Below are 14,969 nucleotides of genomic sequence, written 5' to 3' on the forward strand. Positions count from 1 at the left end.
TATTATTATTATTATTATTATTATTATTATTATTATTATTATTATTATTTTTGTTATTATTATTATTATTAGTAATATGATTATTATTATTATTATTATTATTATTATTATTATTATTATTATTATTATTATTATTATTATTATTATTATTGTTATTAGTATTATTATTATTATTATTATTATTATTATTATTATTATTATTATTATTATTATTATTATTATTATTATTATTATTATTACTTTGATTATTATTAGTATTAATATTATTATTGTTATTATTATTATTTTTATTATTATTATTTTTATTATTATTATTATTATTATTATTATTATTATTGTTATTATTATTATTATTGTTATTATTATTATTATTATTATTATTATTATTACTATTATTATTATTATTATTATTATTATTATTATTATTATTATTATTATTATTATTATTATTATTATTATTATTATTATTATTATTATTATTATTATTATTATTATTGTTATTATTATTATTATTATTTTTATTATTATTATTATTATTATTATTATTATTATTACTATTATTAATATTATTATTATTATTATTATTTTTATTATTATTATTATTATTATTATTAATATTATTATTATTATTATTATTATTATTATTATTATTATTATTATTATTATTTTTATTAATATTATTACTTTGATTATTATTAGTATTAATATTATTATTGTTATAATTATTATTTTTATTATTATTATTATTATTATTATTATTATTATTATTATTATTATTATTATTATTATTATTGTTGTACGTATATCCTTATCGCTAGATGAGACACTTCAGTATGTTGTTAGCTTTAAGTAAAAGAGATTCAGTGACAAACCGTTTATTACTCTTGTTAAGGCAGACTGCGATTAGGCAGTTCACTGCCAGTGTATTGTCCAAGCTCAAGGTTGCTAGGACCTGTCACTGATGTACTCAATCGTGGTACGATTGATTAATGTATGAACAAAAGGTTATATATGTACTGCGATTGACTGAGTATTAATTCACTGCGCTGAAGATGTTACTAGTGGTGAATGGATACCGCAGGGTACCACATTTCCCCCTCTAGGAAAATTTTAGTTTTTTAACTAAATTTAACATAAATGAAGCGACATGACGCTTGGAGAAGTTTGGTACTATATAAAGCAACGCTTGATAAACAAATGAAGGGTGATTACTATATGAAGCAACGCTTGATAAACAAATGAAAGGTGATTACTATAGCATGATGGATGAGTAATTTAAATGAGCACATGTACTATGATATAACGAGATTGTAAATAAGTTTCAATAAATGATAGCAATGATGAAGTAATATGATGAGTTTTGAACGTTTTGCTTTGTTATGCGTCGAGTTTTTGAAAGTTTATAGTGAACTACTAAAGTTCGTGAGGCTGGAGTGGGCGTTCGGGCAAGTCTTGACCGTAGATTGCCAGTACATCACCGTGTGATGCGTCCTGTTCTTGGGCCTGCGGTGGATCCTCGATGTTTTCGGCCATTTGGTTTTGGTAGTAAGTGATCGTTGGGATTACGCTATGTGGCGGTGATAGTGCTGTTCCCGTGTTGTGTTGTTTTGGGGGTGAGTATGAGGCAATGCTTGTGCCGGCGCGTCGTTTCTTGGGTTGTCCCAAGTCTGGTGATTCGTCCGATGAGGATAATTCTGTCATTTCGCCGTATCGTTTGGGCTTTTTCTTGTCCCGTGCGCTACGTCTGGTGGGTGCTTTTGTTGGCTTAAAAGGGTAGATGCTTCCTTGATGTTCGGTGGCGGCTTTAGTATCGGGGTTAGAGTCGGTATCCAGGGGCTCGTTGTCTTGTTCTTCATCAGATGCTTGAGAGGACTCCGTTGGAAGCTTCCTCTTTTTCGGGGACCCTTTCTTAGGTGACGGTTGATAGCATTTTTTGTGAGGGATTTTGATTCTGTTGACTTTGGAGAGATTGGCTTTTGCCTTCTTGTCTACATTTGACGTTGTGGTTTCTCTTTTTCGTATGGCTCGTTGGCCGATTAATTTGCTTTTGATGTCTTGTGCGTGTGACTCTATACTGCTGATGAACTTTGCGTGGTGGTTGCGCACGGTCTTTCTGGCGGCAAAGTTGATCAGGGGGATGTGGCGTTGCTCCGGTGTGCCGAATTTTGCTACGTCGGATTTGTTTAATACCGTATCTTGTTGACCGGGGACTTTAATGGTTACGGTGCTGTCTGTTGTCTTTACTAACGCAGCCCCCTCTGGGATCGCTTCATACAGGCCTTGGAGTTGTTTCTTGTTTCGGGAGGCGGCGAGAGTTTTGCGGGCTAGTTGAAGGCGCGGGCTGTTTCTGGCGCGGGGCTGTTCGAAATTAGCAGATGGGAGTTTTATGATACGCGGTACTTTGCCTTTATCATCTTTAGCTTCCTGCAGCTTACGTTCTTTGGTTGTTCTCACTTCGTTGTCGCTGTCCAAGTCCTCGTCGTACCATTTCTCCTGGCTGATCAATTCCTCCTCTCCTATGATGTTGTCATCTAAATAATATTTTAAAGTATTTGACCAGTTTAGATTTTTTATGTTAGGTTTTGATGTTATATTTGTTATTGCGGTATTTGCTTTTCGTCCGTAATGGGCTTCGAACGGGGAGAGTTTAGAATATTTCTTTCGGCACGTGCGTAGTTCGAGTGACAGGTTTTGGAGGGCACTTTTGATATTGAACGGTTTTTGATTAGGGTCCAGTTTAATGCAACCCAAACGTCGCTTGACGGTTTGTATTAGGCGTTCTACTAATCCTATGGGGCGATGGTCGTTGGCCGGTGCGTATATTAGGTTGATGTTATAGCGATTACATATTTGCTGTATTTTATTACCTTTTAGGCATCTGGCTTGATCTAGTCTTATATTTCTAGGTACGCCGTGTTGCGTTATATATTTGTTTAAAAACTTTTCTATGTTTGGGCCGTTTGCGTTTGCGACTAATTTGAGAGTAGGAAATTTCGAGAAACGGTCGATGCATGCTAGGAAGTAGACTTCCCTTCCTTGCCCGTCGAGTATAGGTCCGCCAAAGTCTAACTGTATTTCTTCGTTTGGTTCAGAGCATGGTGGAAGGGGGGACCAATCGGATTTCTTTATTATGCTTTTTAAGTTCTTACCAAATTCCGTACAGGGTCGACACGTTTTAGATTTATTGATTAAATCTCGATTGATAAATGGCCACCATAATCTTTGTCCCAATTCTGTCATGCCCCATGCTCCAGGGTGTGTTGAGTGGAGTACGTCGATTACGGAGTCCTTTAGGATGTTTGGTATTGCAAGCTTGTTGTCGACCAGTATGCAGCCGTTGATGACACTTAGGCTGTTCCATTTTGTGTGTATCTGTCTGCTGAGTTGTTTGCATCGCGCTTGATCGTTGTTGAGAATACAGTCTCTTATTTCGCGCAGTACTGTATCCCTGTTAATCATGGCTGCTATTAATTGTTTGTTGAAGATGGTGTCGAGTTCTTTAGGGAGTTGGTCGTCCGATGAGCTGGTGGGGTGTAGTTCGTTCTTGTTTGGGGTGGGGCTCAGATAATTCCTCATTGAAAATGGTGTTTTCTGCGTTGGTGATTTGATGGTGGCACTATTTGATTTGTTTGTTGTGTGTTCCATTTCATTTGTTTGTATAAAGTTAGGCTGTTTAAGTATAGCTGTGTTAATTGGCAAATGCGCTTCTGTAATCGTTCGCTGTGTGTCTTGTGTGTTGTTAATGACGTCATTATTCGGCATATTTGTTTGTGGTTGGAATGTCTTGTGACTGCTGCGTAGGTTGTAATTCAAGTTTGTTTGTAATCTGTTTGTATTCGTGCGGCGTTTGTCGGTGTTTTCTCTAACTTGTGTGGATTCGTTCGACGATTCCACTTTTGTTTTTCTGGGTCGTCCTCTTTGGCGTTTTGTTTGGTAGTTCGTAGATTGGTTGTAATCGTGGGGCGATTGCGCAGTATGTGTTTTAATGGCGTTGGAATCGCTGTGTGTTGTTTTAGAGTGGGATTGTGTATTAGTAATGCTTTGTTTCTTTGGTCTTCCTCTTTTACGTATTATATGAAATGTTTCTTTGATTATGTCTATTTGCGCTATTATAAAGTTTTCGTCGTATGTGCTTGGGGGTTTTGCCGGTTCGGACGGATTGCGAGACATGTAATCTGCTAGTCCCATTTTGTTCCTGGTATATGTTCTATATTAAAGTTGAATGGGATTAATCTATCATACCATCTCGTTAGGCGGCTTTGATGAATTTTGCTGGAGCGTTCTTTGAGGATTGATAGTAATGCCCTATGATCTGTTTGTACTGTGAAATGATGGCCCAATAGATAATGTTTAAAATGTTCTAGTGCCCATACTACGCCTAATAACTCTAGTTCGTTTATGCTGTATTTTTCTTCCGCTTTATTTAAAAATCTTGAGGCGTATGATATTGTCTCCCATCCGTTGCATGTTTCTTGTTCTAGGACTGCTCCTAGGCCTGATCTTGATGCGTCTGTTTTAACTCTGGTTTTTCTTTTTGTGTCGTAGTGTGTATTTTCTGTTAAGTTGCGTATGCAATTCTTTATATCTTCAAATTTTGTTTGGTGATGTTTTGTCCAAACATATTTCGTTTCTTTTCGTAGTAGATTTCGAAATTCACGGCATAGGGGTGCGAGGTTCGGTATAAATTTCGTTAGGTGGTGTACGCTGCCTAAGAATGATTTTAGTTGTTTGTGGGACGTGGGTGGCTTTAGGTTTAGTATAGCTTGTGTCTTGGAGACGATTGGTTTGATACCTTTTTTGTCTATTTCGTAGCCTAGCCACGTTATCTTATCTTTTGCGAAGTGGCATTTGTTGAGATTGATTGCTAGGTTTTCTTCGTTTAGTCTGTCTAAGCATTTGAATAGTTTTTCTTTGTGGTTTTGTATGCCGCCTCCAGTAACTATGATGATGTCGTCTAGGAAACTGAATGTGTTTGTTAGATTATATAGAGTTTTGTCTATTGCTTTTTGGAATTCTGCTGGCATGTCTGTGAGTCCGTAAAATCCAGTATTGAATCGATATGTTCCTGTGGCTTTGCCGCCTATGATATTGAAATTGCATTGTTTTGCTGTATCTTCATCTAGTGGTAACTGGCTGTATGCGTATCTTAAGTCTATTGTTGAGAATAGGACTTGTCCTTCGTCGGACGATTGAGTGATTGTTTGTGCTATGCTGTCCATCAGGCAGTCGATGTTATGCATTTGATATTTGTTTTTGTGAATTGCTTTGTTGATTGTTTTTGAGTCCATCGCTAATTTTATTGATTTGTCCTTCTTCACTGTGATGACTATTGGTGATATAAAAAATTCATCGCTGCATTTGTCTAGTTTTGTTATGTGTCCGTTGTTCTGTAAGTTTTTTAGTTCTTCTTCAACTTGTTTCTCGAGGTGTAGTGGTACGCGTCTTCCCTTTTGGTGGACCGGTGTAAAGTTTGTTTTAAATTGTGATTTTACCTTATGGTGTAGGGAGCGTCCTATCCTTGATGTTAACTTTTTGTATTTCATTGCTATTTCGGCTTTGATTGTAGGGGTTTGGGATGTGTCTATTGAGTTGATGTTCTTACCTGTAGGTGTTGGTGATTCGTGTTGTGTTAGTTGGATCCCGAGTGGTTTGAACATGTCCCTTCCTATGATAGCTCGATGTTTGTTTGGTACGACTATGATGTCCGCGCGTCCTGCTTTCCAGCCGTTGCACTCGATGTCACAGTAGAGTGTCCCTAGATTCTTTATTGGGGTGTCCGTGTAGCTCTTCAATTGTACTGGGTTTGTTGTTCTGCTCCACCATGTGTTGCTGTCTCTGGCCTCTATGTCTTTCGCCATCTGTTCAGTTACGATACTAGTGGAGCTCCCTGAGTCGACCATTACCCAGTATTTGCTGTGTCCGTACTGTATGTGTAGCTTGGATGGTGTCGTGGAATCGTCGGGCGTTTCCATCATGTTTACTGTATATTCGTCTGCGGAGTCGTCGTATGTTGACTGGGTGTCCGGGATGTGTGTAATCATATGTATGCCTTGTGATGGTTGGTCAAGGTTTTGATTATCTATCTCGTTCACCGATCTACTAGTTTGTTGTCTGTTCAGGTTCGATCTACACACCTTCGCAAAGTGATTTTGCTTATTGCATCGACGGCATGTTTGGCCTATTGCTTGGCATTTTGTTCGGTGGTTCGCGTCCCATGGTTGTCCGCAATTTCTGCAGTTGTGTGTTGGTGCTCTGTTGTTGTTGTTATTGCTCGACACTCTGCCAATCCCTCTGGTTATTCCTCTTGTTGTTCCTCTGAATGTTGACAGGGGTCTGTTAGATCCGCGGTAGCGTGAGCTGGAAATTTCCATGACTTGTTCTTCTCGTCCAATGAAGGGGTTTGTCGGTGTATCCGATGGCTGTCTTGCCTGAATGGCTAATTGGCTTCTTATGCCTAATTCGATGCTTACTGCTAATTCTAATGCTTTTTCGGGGGTTAAGGTTGTTTTCAAGAGTTCCTTTTGGATTTCTTGGTCTATCATATTTGCAGTAAATATGTCCCTTAGTAGTTCGTCTTCTAACTCCCCTAGTTGACAGTGCTCGGCTAGTGATCTGAGTGCCGAGTGAAATTGTTCCATCGTTTCACCTCTTTGTTGTTTACGTGTCAGGAGTAAGTATCTATCAAAGGTCACGTTTCTTGGGCGGATGAATGTTTGTTCCAATTCTTCCCACAGCTCCATTGTGGTTTTTGATTCTACGTTTGTGTGGGGGAATTTTCTTGCGTGCATTTTTCGTCCTTCAATTCCGAGGCTGAGGTAGATTAGTGATTTGGCTTTTCTGTCTGCCACGTCCCATGGCTTATCGCCGCATAAGACTCCTATTCGGTCGATGTAGTTGCATTCATTCTTCCATTTGGCTATCGCCTGGTTGTACCTTGTTAGTCGTTCTCGTTCCATTGTCTGTGTCGGGTTTTGGACGGGTTGTTCCTCCACTGGTTCTGGGGGGTATATGACTGTAGTCGGTCTCTCTTGGAGTAGTTCGTCCAGTTCTATGTTGGTTTTGGCAACGAGGGCCATTTTGAGCTGGCTCCTCCATTTCTCCCATGAGATTGGTGGATTGCTACTGGGTTTATCCCAGAAGCGTTCGAGGCCGAGCGCTGTGCGTCCTATTTTATCTGACTGCGCCATGTTATACGTAAATCCTTATCGCTAGATGAGACACTTCAATATGGTGTTAGCTTTAAGTAAAAGAGATTCAGTGACAAACCGTTTATTACTCTTGTTAAGGCAGACTGCGATTAGGCAGTTCACTGCCAGTGTATTGTCCAAGCTCAAGGTTGCTAGGACCTGTCACTGATGTACTCAATCGTGGTACGATTGATTAATGTATGAACAAAAGGTTATATATGTACTGCGATTGACTGAGTATTAATTCACTGCGCTGAAGATGTTACTAGTGGTGAATGGATACCGCAGGGTACCACAATAATAATAATAATAATAATAATAATAATAATAATAAAAATAATAATAATAGTAATAATAATAATAATAATAATAATAATAATAATAAAAATAATAATAATAATAATAATAATAATAATAATAATAATAATAATAGTAACATTAATAATAATAGTAATATTATTAATAATAGTAATAATAATAATAATAATAATAATAATAATAATAAAAATAATAATAATAATAATAATAATAATAATTATAATATTAATAATAATAATAATAATAATAATAATAATAATAATATTAATAATAATAATAAAATAATAATAATAATAATAATAATAATAATAATAATAATAAAAATAATAATAATAATAATAATAATAATAATAATAATAATAATAATAATAATAATAATAATAGTAATAATAATAATAATAATAATAATAATAATAATTTTTATAGAGGAATTCCAGAAGGAACACCAAGGATTGACTGAGTAACCAAAAACTCATTCCCTAGGGATTGTTAACCAAGCATTTGAACCCATTACTATAAAGACTTCTAAACTATATGCTACTATATTAATCACACGTTGTTGTTGCTCATTTATAGTTCAGTTCTTCGGAACATTATGTACTCTTTAGTTAACAGGTATTGTCTGGTAACTAAATTAAGTTCAGTCTAAACTTCGCCGCTTCATAAAAAGCGCGCGTGACAAAAAAAAGAATCAGTTCAAGTTCAGTTGCAAATAAATCGAGAAACCTCGAAATTGTGTTTTTAACCGCCACTGTTTTCCCCCGGGACCAGTATAACATGGCGCAGTCTCTAAAATCTCCGTTGGCGTCCCCTTATATTGGGAATCAGGCGCCAACCCCCCTCAAGAGTGGCCGTCATGGCTGTCCACGTTTAAACTGGCAGTCATGGCGAAATAAAATCTCCATGTTGATGAATTATTAAGACTAAAGCCCACGGTTGCTGACCTCTTTTACCCTACAGCCCCCTCGTATGAAGATGTAATCGAAGGAAAAAACGAAGAAGAAACTCGCAAACGACAAATTAGAAACGAAAAAAGACGATTAGTCTGGGAGAACGAGTGTCGAGCAATCCGCAATCGAGGACCAATGCTAGATCGTTACACATGGGACGACGCAGATATCAAGGTCAAAAGCCTTGTATATCTATCGCTCGGAACAGAAGCTAGCCGAATCTGTCACCAGCGTAACCCCCATACACTAATCGACAGATGTTCCACAAACGAGCTCATCTGCGAATTAGGGATAACATTCACGAGACCACGAAACATAACGTTCGATCGTTTTCAGTTGACTACAGTACAACAAAATTCCAATTTCCAATGAAAACTTGGAAACTTTCTTTAGCAGGTTACGCGAACTCGGGTGGAAAGCAGCCCTAGGGAACGTTGAAGAAGATCTAATCAAAGACTTCTTCATTGCGAAAATGAACAACTCCGCCATCCAAATGGAGCCGCTTTCCGATGTGCGCACACCCGCCCAGGTATTAAACTTCGCCCTCTCACGAGAGAGAGGCCAAGAAAACCAGAAGGAGATCCTTCGAGCAAATCCACCCAACTGGAAACAAGTAAACCTAACATCGCAGCAAACAAACCGCACCCAAGCGCGGCTACAAACAAGCACACAACGACAACAATAAACACAAGACATACAACCGTGCTGGAAATGTGGAGCACCATTCACACAAGGACATAACATCAACTGTCCAGCCAAAGGAGCACAATGTAACATCTGTAAAAAGATGGGACATTTTGCAAAACTATGTCGATCAAAGAAGCCAGAACCTCCCAGACAGAGACCACCACAACGAACACTACAACAATCATACAATCAATCCCCAGGGAACAACCAAACAAGACGTGTTGGACATGTGACGGAACAAAGTCAGGACGTAATTCAAGCAACGACAGAGGACGAGAGTGAATCAATAGACCCAGAAGCAACACTTTATCTAAAAGAACTCACTGAAGACTGGGCAAACATCAACCTGGTAAAACCAAAATTATACCGACCAGTAAGAAATACCATCGTAAACAAAACACAAAACGATGAAATATGGATCCAAACAACATGCAACAACTCAGAAAAAGTCGAGTGGCTCGCAGATACTGGATCGCCCCGAAGCTTTATTAACCAATACACGGCAAAGAAACTTATGTCAAACAACTCGAAAATCAAAATAGAAAGATACAACGAAAATAAACGATATAGTTGTTTCAACAACAAAGAGATAAAAATCAAAGGCGTAATCCATATGGATATCACATCCGGGAAATGGATCGCAAAGAAATGCCAGATACTCAAAGTGGAACAAAATACCACAAACCTGATGGGACGAGACATGCTGCCAAAACTGGGCATCAACCTCCAACAAACAAAACAACAAGGTAGGCAAATACACCATATTTCAGATGTCCAAACCGAAAAAACATTACCAAATGGATATTCAAAAAATATCCACACTTATGTACACGTCTAGGCAGATCCAAAAATCACATAGCAAAGTCATTATTCCGGGCGAACCACAACCCCAATCAACAAAAAGGAAGAAGGGTCCCCTTACACCTACTCGAAAAAGTAGAAAATGAATTAGACAAACTGATAAACGATAAACAAATAATTCGATTAGAAAAATGCCCTGACGACGTCTACATAAGCCCTGTGGTAATTACAGTAAAAAAGGACAAATCCGTAAAATTAGCACTTGACTCAAAGAAACTAAACAAAGCAATACACAAAAACAAATATCAGATGCAAAGCAGAGAACACCTAATCGATGCGGTAGCGCTATATATCTCCGAAAGAAGGAAGTCCCCAGGGACGTACTGGTTTTCCAAAATCGATCTAAAATACGCCTATAGCCAAATCCCCCTTGACGAATCTATAGCAAAAGACTGCAACTTCAGCATTCTAGGGGGCCGGGCTACAGGCACATATAGGTTCATAAATGGATTTTATGGACTCACGGATATGCCCGCCACTTTTCAAAAAACAATCGACAAAACGCTAGAAGGCAAAAACTCTAAATTTGCACTCCTTGATGACATCTTAGTGATCACCAAGGGATCCCTAAATGAACACGAAAACGAATTAAATAAAATCCTAGAAAAGCTGGACAAAAAAAACCTCGCAATAAATCTCCAAAAATGCGAACTTGGCAAAAATACAATAGAATGGTTAGGTTTTAAAATAACTCCCCAGGGAATAACCCCGTTAATCACAAAAACCGAAGCCATAAGGAAACTCGAACAACCCAAAACACTAAAATCAACTACGGTCATTCATGGGGAGTATTCACCATCTCATAAAATTCATTCCAAAACTGGCAGAGCTAACAGAACCATTAAGACCACTATTAAAGAAAACAGGTAACAAAAACAATCGCCTAAGCTGGAATGAAACACACTCCAAGACATTTACCAACATAAAACAAAAAATAAAACAAATTATCCAAAACAAACATTTCGATACAACGAAAGAAACACGCATCAAATGCGATGCCAGCAACAAAGGCCTGGGGGCAAGTATCGAACAAAAGAACAAAAACACAGCAACGTATGGCATACAATAGCTTTTGCCAGCAGATTCTTAAATAATTATGAATCACGCTACAGTACAAACGAACTAGAACTGTTGGCTGTCGTATGGGCCGTCGAACATTTCAAACAATACTTTCATGGACAAGTATTTAAACTGCTAACTGACCACCAAGCCCTCCTCTCAGCACTGAAAGAAAACAAGGGCAATAAAACATACCAAAGTCGATTAACACGGTGGGTAGATAGACTTCTACCATTTAATTCTACAATCCATTATGTCCCAGGGAAGGATATGGGGTTCACAGATTATTTAAGCCGAAATCCCTCACAACCCCCCCCCCCACCACCATCCACCGGCGACACACAATTCATAATAAACACAATCAATAATTTCAAGTACATTCTGCTAAACGACAAAATCGAAAAATTGAGCGCAGACAAATACCAAACACAAAATGACGTCATAAGAAATAAAGCGCACGCTGCACAGAAAACAAATGGTTTTTGCCAATCTCGCTACACTAATCAGTTGCTTGCTCTCGCTACAAATTGTACACATTCTAATTCAATCAATTCAATACATTCTCATTCGCCCACTAATCCAACCTATAAATCTTCAATCAAATCTCTTAAAAAATCATCTACTTCAAATCATTCTATTAATCAAAATCCATTATTTTCAAATTATAATTTCTCGGATAATACATTACAGGCTGTATACAATCCCCAATTTCAAAATCCCCAATTCAGCACTCAGCCCCACTTGCAAAAGTTAACTTTACAATTCCAAATTCTCAAAAAATACTCGTCACAACTAGACGAAACCCAACAACTGAAACATACCTCCGTTCTATTATCAAACGCAAGCGAGCACCCAACAAATCTAAAATTGAAGACAACAAAAAACCTTTAACTCAAGCAGTACCGAAACAGAAGGAACATCAAACAAGGGCATGGGTAAACCCCACTCAGATCAGACCCAAACATATCTATCTACCCCCTAGGGAACCAAGCGAACATGCCAGAGTACAGAAAGCACCTAAGCCAAGTTTTTGGGGAGGAGTTCTTGGCCGAAGCCACGAAAAAAGATAAAAAACTTGCACCCTTGATAAAGTTAATTGAAGACTGAGATTGGAACACAATGAAAACAGTTAACCCCTACTTTTACTCCCCTAAACGCGATTTATCTGTAACTCCCTCGGGGTGTATTCTTTATGACAATCGCCTAATGGCCCCAAAATCCCTAAAACAGCTTGTTATCGATTCAATACACCAAACGCACCCCGGACAACTTGGAATGTTGAGACTAGCGGACTTGATATGGTTCCCTCGTATCCATAGGGATGTGACCTACAAGGCCCAATCATGTTCAGACTGCATTAGAAACGGTAAAAATTTAAAAGCTATCCAAAGAAAATCACAATTAGGAACTCTACCAAAACTAAACGAACCTAACGAAGAAATCCAAATGGCTTTCGCTGGTCCCCTAGCATTTCGCGAACATAAGGACGACTACTACATACTAGTAACGGTTGACCGCCTAACACGCTACCCCCACGCAAAAGTACATAAAAACTGTGATACTGAAACAGCGCTTTAATACCTCGAGGAATATTGTAACTTTCATGGCATACCACGCTCCATAAGATGTGATCAAGCGCAAGCTTTCAAAGCGCGGGAATTTGAAGTATACTGTAAAGACAAAAACATTAAACTCATACTCGCACCGACCGGTGACCATAGGGCCACCGGAATGGTAGAGCGCCTAATCCAAACGATGAAACGTCGAATTACAATCATGCAATTAGACCCACTATGGTCCAACGCTGACCTAGCCCAAATTGTAACAAAAATAATCCAATCCATAAAAATAATCCAATCCATTAGGCTCATCCCCAATTCCGTCACAAAAATTAAACCATTCAAAGCACACTTCGGTCGCCCACCAAATACTGAACTATCAAATATAGTAACTAAACCATATCAAACAAAGCTATCGTATAACAAAATACGATCCTTTGTTTCAGACAAACAGAAACTGAAACATCCAGCACTCCCCAGGGAAGCAATGTGGGATTTTGACGAAGATTCAGAACCAGAGCTCGATATTCAATACAAAGAGGATCAACAACAAAACCCCGCCCAACGACCAATAACCCCGGACTCCTCAGATTCAGAGAACGCGCCGCTGATTAGCCACACGCGCGTCCCTTGTAGGTTCACTCCCTCTAAACTACAAACCACATTTGGTGATAAAACATCCACGGTCACATATAATAAGAAAAATATGGTCAGAAAAACCATTGCACGTAAATCAAACCCAACAACTCGAGTGTCATTAAAACCACAATGGAATATCATTCCAAATGGAACGATTACTAATTACTCTCCACACACCATAACACTCGACACAAACAATAGAAAAAATACGGTAATAAGAAATAGCGACTGAGCAATTGTAACACAAACACTCCCCACTCCCCCGGACACGTATACTAATGACAAACCACGACTTATACATATGGTTGCTTGCAAAATGGTTAACGAATACCACAGTAACCAACGTAAACTAAGACGATTTTATTTAGAAGAGCAAGCTGCAGGAGCCGCCACGATCCAACCATGCCGTCCGAATCCAGTAAACACTGAACCCCTGGGGCACGCTGATGTTGTCAAAATGGCAAAGGGCCAATCAAAGAAAACAAGCTCGACCAACACGAGCTAAAAAAAAACCCCAAGGGCAAAACCAAAAAAGCCGATCAAAAGAGAGCAACAACATTTGCCCGGAAATCAAAGGTAGCGGCCCTAAAACACAGTCAATCAGTGCGCAACGATAAAAGAAAGCTACTTTATTCCAGCTCATCCGAAAACAAATCGCTGCTAAAAACCAGCCCTAAACAACTACAGTCATCATCCACAATGAAGACCTTCAATATTCGCGAGACTCCCGGGTACCACTTTTCGCATCACAGCATACTCAGATGCGAACAACGTCATGAACTCACCGTCCACCTCTGCAGCAACCCCCGGCCCCAGCCAAGCCCGATCAACCCCACGCGTTGATAGTATCGTCGACAACATCTGGGAAAGAAATTCTCCGGAAAAACAACCTGAGAATGACAACCCTATCGAAGTCGTGTATCTCAGCAGCTCGAATTCTACTGGCAAACAAACACACGACATAATCCATCTGGAATCCACTCCAGACGACGAAAATGACGCAGTCCAAAATACATCAAACGAACTAGTGGAAGGCGATCAGTTGGACAATAACGAAACAGAAGAACATGAAGGAGGCCCACCAAGCGCCATTTCCGATATCCACCCAAGAGACTTCTACGACCCAAGCAAATTTTGATACCAAAATTCTTTCCTGCGGGGGGATATGATATGGAGGAATTCCAGAAGGAACACCAAGGATTGACTTAGTAACCAAAAACTCATTCCCTAGGGATTGTTAACCAAGCATTTGAACCTATTACTATAAACACTTCTAAACTATATGCTACTATATTAATCATACGTTGTTGTTGCTCATTTATAGTTCAGTGCTTTGGAACATTATGTACTCTTTAAAAAACACGTATTGTCTGGTAACTAAATTAAGTTCAGTCTAAACTTCGCCGCTTCGTAAAAAGCGCGCGTGACAAGCAAAAAGAATCAGTTCAAGTTCAGTTGCAAATAAATCGAGAAACCTCGAAATTGAGTATTTAACCGCCACTGTTTTTCCCCAGGGACCAGTATAACAAAATTAATAATAATAATAATAGTAATAATGATAATAATAATAATAATAATAAAAATAATAATGATAATAATAATAATAATAATAATAATAATAATAATAATAATAATAATAATAATAATAATAATAATAATAATAATAATAATAATAATAATAATAATAATAATAATAGTAATAATAATTA

The sequence above is a fragment of the Convolutriloba macropyga genome, chromosome 7 (genome assembly GCF_964194025.1).
Source record: "Convolutriloba macropyga chromosome 7, txConMacr16.3, whole genome shotgun sequence".
NCBI lineage: Eukaryota > Metazoa > Xenacoelomorpha > Acoela > Convolutidae > Convolutriloba > Convolutriloba macropyga.